General features: G+C 30.7%; 1 protein-coding gene and 1 long non-coding RNA gene across 2 annotated transcripts in view; one reads left to right on the top strand and one right to left on the bottom strand.

Annotated features, from left to right (window-relative positions):
* Nucleotides 1-1,500: 1,500 nt before the first annotated feature.
* On the bottom strand, nt 1,501-2,871 carry LOC126740653 (uncharacterized). Its single transcript, XR_007661967.1, has 2 exons — nt 1,845-2,871; nt 1,501-1,777 (listed from the first exon to the last, which is right to left on the bottom strand). It is a non-coding gene; the product is annotated as an uncharacterized LOC126740653 (long non-coding RNA).
* A 1,181-nt stretch (nt 2,872-4,052) lies between these two features.
* The window catches only part of LOC126740106 (fatty acid-binding protein, adipocyte), a 484,513-nt gene continuing 480,494 nt past the window's right edge, over nt 4,053-8,071 (top strand). Inside the window, exon 1 of the mRNA XM_050446015.1 lies at nt 4,053-4,056. The gene's annotated coding sequence lies outside the window, so the exon portion shown is untranslated. The remainder of the gene's footprint in view (nt 4,057-8,071) is intronic.

Here is an 8,071-nt window from a genome sequence, read left to right on the forward strand (position 1 = left end):
TCATCATCCTGTACTGCTAAGTATTCTTCAGGAAAAAGATTAAAGAGAAAATTGTATAAAACTAATAGATTCTGATTAAAGTGGTCAGGAACAAGCTGTTTCAACAATCGAAGAAGCTCACTTACCTACAGCATTTCCAGTAGGGCAAATTGTCCTGGTTTGCAACCTGTTTTTCATCTGTTAAATGTTAGTAGCTTAAATGAAAAGTTTGTGGATCAGGTTACCTCCTACTAAGCAGACATATTAATATGAGATTATGATGTCTATATTGGTGCTAGGGAAATTCATTTACAATCTTTCTGAAAGGCTACATAGGACAACTTATTTTGGCACCTGTCTTATTATAGCTTAGTAAATAGCTTGAATAAAAGGTTTGGAAAAAATTGGCTTATTTGCCAATAAGCAGACATACCAATCTGGTAATTGAGTCAGAATAAAATAGACGGACAGTTCGTTAAAAAACTTAAGCCAATGTAGAGAACATTAATGCAAAGCCTCAAATAGAAACTTACATTAGACACCATCAAATAAAATTAATATTTTTCCTTTATTTTCTCATATTTTCTTATAACACAACAGAGATCTTAAAAAGATCTTTAATAGGAGCTATCACTATATAAAGTTATTGGTAGTTCTTATTAAAACAAACCTACCCTTGCTTAGGACAAATGCGGACTTTTATGCTTAGAACATGTTAGTTACAATGAACGAACTTAACATTTTATTAACTATTCTTATTGCGTTACCTCCTAATTTAAGGCAAGTGATGAACACCTCAGTAACAAACAATTAAAACTAATATCTTGAGTATAGTTTCAAAACCACTTATATCAACATTAATTTTCTGATATTTTAAAAAGGATAAATCCCTTCTTCATGAGAGATTTTTTATTTTTAATTTTTTTAAAGAATTTTTTATGTTTTTTTTTAACTAAGTATTCTAAATGTCTGTAAAAATATTTGAAATTTCTAGCTTTAATTTAGAAAGGATATTTTATAAATAATAAATATCTTACTATATACAATAAGTAGTAATATGCTAATAAAAAAAACCTTTTAAAGACATCTTAAATGCCTTATGACATTAATTGAGAATGATCAAATAGAGTTAGAAAATGTACCAGTTTGTAAATATCTAGTATTTTTAGATAATTACCTCAATAAATCAGAGATTGAACTAAGATCAATATCTAATAAAAATGCTATAAATTTGACCAATGATTTATTCACATTTTTTTTCTAAGACAATTCATCTGAAAAACTAAAAAATAATGAATTATGTAATTGATTTTGAAATTGTAAGTGCTGAGAATGTAAGAAATATTCTAATCCCTGATCAGAATGTTTAAGGTTCATTAATTTTTATTACTTACCTTTGAACATAAATTTATCAATTATATTTTTGATTTAATAACTATTCAATAAAAATACGGTTTGTTGTTGTGTGTTTTAGTATTTCCAGTCATATTGATTCACACTTTAAGGAAAAAGTACATCTAGTACAGTAACTGATCTTTAATAATGAGATTACACATATACCATAAAACCCAAAATGCTTTTTATCCATACCTCTATAAGTGAAGTCCATTTATTAATAGAATATGATATTTGGTTTTTACGAAATTTTTTTTTTAAATATCTCTTAATAAAAAAATTACATATACAGGGTATTTCAGAACTATGGGATCAAACTTCTAGGGGTTGTTCAGTGCAACAGTACAATCCATTTGAGTATAGGGACCCATGTCCGGAAATGTGTCACTACGCCACTACGGCCCTAAGACGCGTTTAAATTTAGAAAAAATATTAATTACCTAAATAGAATCTGATGCATTTATTTTTACCTTTTGTATATGATACCATCACAACAATTGTTTAAAATGTCTTCCTCCAACCTCAATACACCGATTTAAATGCCGCACATGATTTCGGCGGACTACACTAAAAATTTGATCCTCGTTTTGAATGAATGATCGGGTGACCTAGGAGGCCAAGAAACTGCTCCACCTCTGGCAATCCAACGGTGCCCAAACCGCTGAGCCAAATACTCGCGTACTTGTACAGCAAAGTGAGCCGGCGCTCCATCATGCTGAAACCACATTTGCTGTTTAACGTTTAGTGGAACATTTCCAAGGAGTTCTGGGAGAACTTCCTCCAAGAAACGCAGATAAATAGGTCCTGTTCTACCATTCCGGTAGAAGGTATGGCCCAATTAAATAATCATCAACAATGCCCGCCCATACGTTGATAGACCAACGATTCAGATGTTTTTTTGGAAAAATTGCATAAGGATTTTCTTCGTTCCAAACATGGCTATTCCTACTATTAAAAATACCGTCTCATGTAAAAGAGGCTTCATCGGTCCACAAAAATTTGGTTGTGCAATGATGTGATCCAGAAGCCATCGACAATATTGAACTCTAGGATGATAATCGGCTGCAGTCATACCTTGAACTTTCTGGAAGTGGTAAGGATGGAGTTGTTGCTCGTGTAGTACCCGCCAGACAGAAGCGTTACTCGTATTCATATTCTTAGCGACGTCACGTGTGCTATTTGATGGTACATCGGCAACTCGCTGAGGCACGTCTTCTTCAAATTTGACCGTTCTTACGGTTCGAGCATCACCAGTATCATGCATCTTGGTCTTAAACATGCCTGTCTCAGCGAGCCGCCGATGAACCGCAATAAACTTTTTGTATCCAGGATGCTGTCGTTTGGGATAACGTTCATGATACAACCGCGATGCTGCTTGTGCATTGCAGTTTGTTGCTCCGTATGCCAAATGCATATCCGCCAATTCTTGATTGGTAAAGTTTTCCATTAGCAATAAATATTTAAAAATTGTAAGCTATAAAATTTTTAAACATGACATTGAGAATTGACATTGATAAGCGTTGATTTTAAACAATTGTTGTTATGGTATCATGTATAAAAGGTAAAAATAAATGCAGCAGATCCTATTTAGGTAATTAATGTTTTTTACAAATTTTAACGCGTCTTAGGGCCGTAGTGGCCTAGTGACGCATTCCAGGACATGGGTTCCTATACTCAAATGGATTCTTCTATTGCACTGAACAACCCCCAGAAGTTTGATCCCATAGTTCTGAAACACCCTGTATAAAGTCTTTTAGCATAAATACCAGTTTAGTTTTTAAAAGTACTGTTTTCACAATCAATAACCTATCTCATTATTTAATATCTAATTGTTTATCAGCTTATATAGTTTTTCTTATAATTTACGAAATATTAAAAGCTTTTATTATGATAAAATATATATTACAATTAGGGGTTTTCTGCATATTTCTCAGAAATCAACCTTAATATTTAGAATATTAATATTAATTGTTTATTATTTATAGTTGGCGCCAATGTAAATCTTATCTACTGAAAATGTAGATAATATTTTAAAATCTAAAAGTATTCTCCGAATTTCTTAGATCATATAAAAATGTGGTAATAATTATAACGTGCATGATGTTTTTACAAAAAATTTTGAATAGTTTGACACTTTACGACGTCTATTTAATCTATAATAAAAATGATTTGTATTTTGTGAAAATTATTTGTTCATAAAGTTTGTCTATGAAAAAATAATATAATATACCTAATGCCATTTTGAGCATCTTGGTTTAGGTAGTAAATGTTGCGTAAGCTAGGAAAATTGATTTCTCTTAATAAAGATGGTGACTTGGATGATCCGTCCACCTATAGACACATCTGGTCCCTAATTCAATAAGAATTATTTATTTAAGACGAGAGATTTTTTTTTTAAACTAATCTATTAATTTTTTTTAATTAATCTATTAATTTAAACTAATCTTTTGAGTTCCCTTTAGTTCGGCTTTCAGGAGAACGGAAATACATATAAAGTGATGGAGCAGCTGTTAGTGACTTGCTAAGAGCATTTGATTGTGTGGGCACCGAGTTCTGTTGCAAAAGCTCCACCAATAAAGCTTTAGACCTTGGAGGTTTGGTTCTTTCATAGTTTGAGACATATTTGTCTGGTCTAAGTGTCATTAATTAAAAGCATTCTTTAGTTACTATTCTTCTCATCAATTGTTGGCCAGAGTAATGTAATCAAAGTAAGATTATTTATTATAGAAAGTCTTACTTTGGTAGATGAAAAAAGATATACGTTTTTATGCTTTATTATTAAGTATTTTAATCAAAGAATAAGCTATATTATATACGTGTAGACCTATTATAGTCTCTATCTTAGAACATTGAATGCCTAGAATAAGCCTAGTTGCAAACTATAGGCGAGGTTGTTTGAGTTCACCATCTTTCAGACAATGATCAACTTTCCTGCCACCATACTCTTACAGCATTTCCGTTTGGCAATTGCTAGTTGCCGGTTTGGTCTTTCTAGTTTCTTTATCGTGCAGGGCCCAATCGTAATCACCTTACTTTAATATTCATTTATATATTTTATTATGTTTAATATTTATGCTTTATGATAATTTTAGTAACTTTTGTATAAATAATAGTTTGAATAAGTATTGTATTAATTTTGTTATAATTTATATTAATGGTAAAACCTCTATTGAAAGTATTCGTTATTTAACTGCTATTGAGAAAACCATTTTATTATCAAGAAGGTGATGTATGAATACCTAAAAAAAGAATAAGTGTTTAGAGAGGTTTCTTGCATTTTAATTTTCAGTACCTTAATTTAAAATAAAAAAATTACTCTAAATTTTGTCTAAGTTCTCCTGATCGTCTTGTAGAGAATGTTCATCTATGAGTGAAAATTAAATCATAATTAAAAAGGATATAGATATATAGATATAGAAGAAACGCAATTAAAGAATGTCAGTAGAAGCATCACTTAAATGTCGTCAGTAAAAACGTCTTTAGATGGTCAGTAGTAGACATTCCCATTATTTTGGTGGGACTTATTCATGTGATTTTAACCATCATTATAACGTCATGTAAAAACGTTATTATAGTCATTTGCTGACATTTTTGTCATAGTTTTGAGAGGTTTTTTGGTTACCTGGAAAGAGTTACTGGAAAGAATTTGACAAACAAGCTACCATGTGGAACAAGTCAAAGAAACGTCTTGGACTTGCAACGCATATGGGGACATAAGTAGTTTCCAAACGGGCAGCAAGCAGAATTTGAAATCCAGTACTCGGAATTCTATTGGTCTAGCTGCTCCATTTTAGCCTTACTCGGGAGGTGCAGAAGCTACCAACGCTAGATGCAGTAATCAAGTGTCTGTCATTAGAATATATAATGAATAAACTAGTACAAGTAGAATTACTTAAATCTTCTGACCAGATTTCTTCTGACCTCAAAAAGTCTTTTCAGAACAAAATGCTAATAGGCGCCCTAATAGTGGTGGCGCCAATATCCATGAGTCTGGCATATTTTCGGATGATTTTTGAAGGAAAACCATGATCAACAACATTATGATTTTTAATTGACAGCTCGAAGAGGAAACTTCTGATTTAATCCAAACATCTTCTTAATTGTCTAGCAAGGTCATCTGTAATATTACATAAACCAGTGTTACTAAAGTTGCTAAGCCTAATCGTAATGGCTACAAGCGCCTGAAAGTGTGGTAGAAGGAAGATAGTATATATACTATATATTTTTTTAATTTAGTAAGCGTAAAATTAATTTTTTGCAATATATTTCAAAACTAAGTTATTTGATTTAATTGCGCAGATTAAATTATTGTCTTTGATTTGACTAATCAAAATTAAAGAAAATGCCTTAAAATGATCACAGTTTAAGTGACTATTAATTTCTCGTACGCACATTAAGTGGCTGATAGTTTAAGGAATCATTTTTTAATAACACACTATTTTTATAATTTCGCCATTTTCTTTTTTAAAAAATCCTCTATTTTTATAAATTCTCCATATATAGATATTGATACACCAATATCGTGCAAACCAAAAATAACTTCAAATCTTTAATGCAAGAACTAATATCTATTTGTATATACTCGAAAAGTTAAGCATCTGGAAAATCCCCATGCGCTCCAAATAAAGAAAATGAGTGTCAATAAGCTGAATCGGGCAAAATAGTGCAAAAGAATTAACATCCTTTCCAATAGCTCAACTCTGCCTATAAGCTAAGATGAATCCTATGAAATACAAACAATAAAATCTAGTACAAAATAAAATTATTACTAATAGGTTGTTTCTGGAGAGTAGTGCTATTCCTTTAAAAAGTGAAGAAGTGTAAAAAGACTGAACTTACATTTGATTAAAGTCTAACATTTACTGCTCATATAATTTATATCTTCGGTATCTATTTAGGAATTTACATTTTTATAAGACTAAAACTGACTGAATCGATAATTTTCTTAGTTTTGTACTATTGCAATGTTGTCTATGAGCCCGGTTTGCTTGGACTATATAATCACAGAATTCTTATTTCCGTTATCCGAAGTCTGAGGAGAAGTGGCCACATCACATTTTCATATTTGGAAATTATTTATCTCAAAAAGGAAAAAGGACTTGATATGTATTTTACTTGTTTTTTTTACATTGTTTAATCATCTATATCATATATCACTCTAATACAGCTCCTAATCTATTTAGTAAATTACTGTTTACTTACTTCTCACATTGCCGAGAAGAACCTTTTCTATATATCCAAAATAACGTCTTTAAACAAAAACTTTGCATCTTTGCAGTTTGTGGTAGATTTGATCTTAAATCTACCACAAATTTTTTTCTTTAATTCTTTTTACTTTTCTTTAGTTTTCTAACACTTTACTTCTTTGCATGTAAGTGTAATATTGAGATAAGTTAGTTAAGATATAACTTTTTTTTATTCTTTTCCCTATAATGTATTCCATAGAGATAGTGCCATATTTATTTTCTCTCTAACTTTCACAAATATAGTGTGTAATTTCAAGTTGGGCCTAAACAGCCTTTGGCTGAGCTTCTCCTTAATAAAGATTTTGACTTTGAACATTTCTGCAAACGAACAAATTACGAATTTTATAAACATCAATGATTACACATTTCTTATACTTGCAAAATATGAATTGCTTACCGGATATTTATTATTTTTGCATTATATAGAAGTACAATACATATCACTCATATACATACTTGTTATTACAATATTTAATAGTATCATTAGTTAAAGAGTTGAATTTTGATTGAATTTTACCCTTTAATCAGTGAGCATATAAATAGTTTTTAAATATCTCTCCAGTAAACGGTCTTTGAAATATTTTTAAATAATAAACAAATATTTTAAATGCTTTAACTTATGTGATTTTTTTGAGGAGGCATCAGCTTTTGACCATTTTTTATTACATTAACTTCAGTATTAATTCATCCAATTATACGATACATATTCGTCAAATCTTAATGATACTGCATTTGTGATGCATCTAACTTCTACAATATTTTTTATTACAAATCTGTATAGATAAATAGATGGATAAATAATGTTTTATTTACCTAAAATAACAATGAATGTTTTAGGGTTGCTAAATATACAATTTTACAGCTTTTAACTACTTAATTAAAAGTACAGACATCCTAGTAAAATTTAGTCTAATTTAACAACATATTTTAGCGCCACACTGCTAAAACGGATTATAATGGACTTATGATTCTGGGAAGCTAGTGAACTGTTACTCCAATCTTGTTCTGCTAAATCTTCAAATAAAACCAATATACGAATATTGTCGTTTAGGTGTAATTAAGCGCATTCTTCAGTTCATTTTGTTTTTATCAATTGTCGACCAGAGTAAAGATCTTATATTTAGGGTTACAGCCCGCCAACTGAGACATGCGTTTGTCTCGACTAGTCTATCTTGTTTTAGGTGATGCACGATTGAGTTACGGTATCTATTTCTCGGATCATGTAACCGGTTCCTGATGGAACCAGTCTTTATTCCGCACAAACAAGCGGTTGGGTGCATTTGAGCTGCAAATAATTGGTAGGACCTGTATTCGAGAAAAAAAAAACGTTATCTTATTTTCAAGCTATAAAATAAAGAGTGCCTATAAGTGCTTATAAATGGTTTCCACTTCTATAAAACGTACACAACATTAACACAGATAGACATATGATTGTTTGAAGAATGTACCTA

Source organism: Anthonomus grandis, chromosome 9, assembly GCF_022605725.1.
Source record: "Anthonomus grandis grandis chromosome 9, icAntGran1.3, whole genome shotgun sequence".
NCBI lineage: Eukaryota > Metazoa > Arthropoda > Insecta > Coleoptera > Curculionidae > Anthonomus > Anthonomus grandis.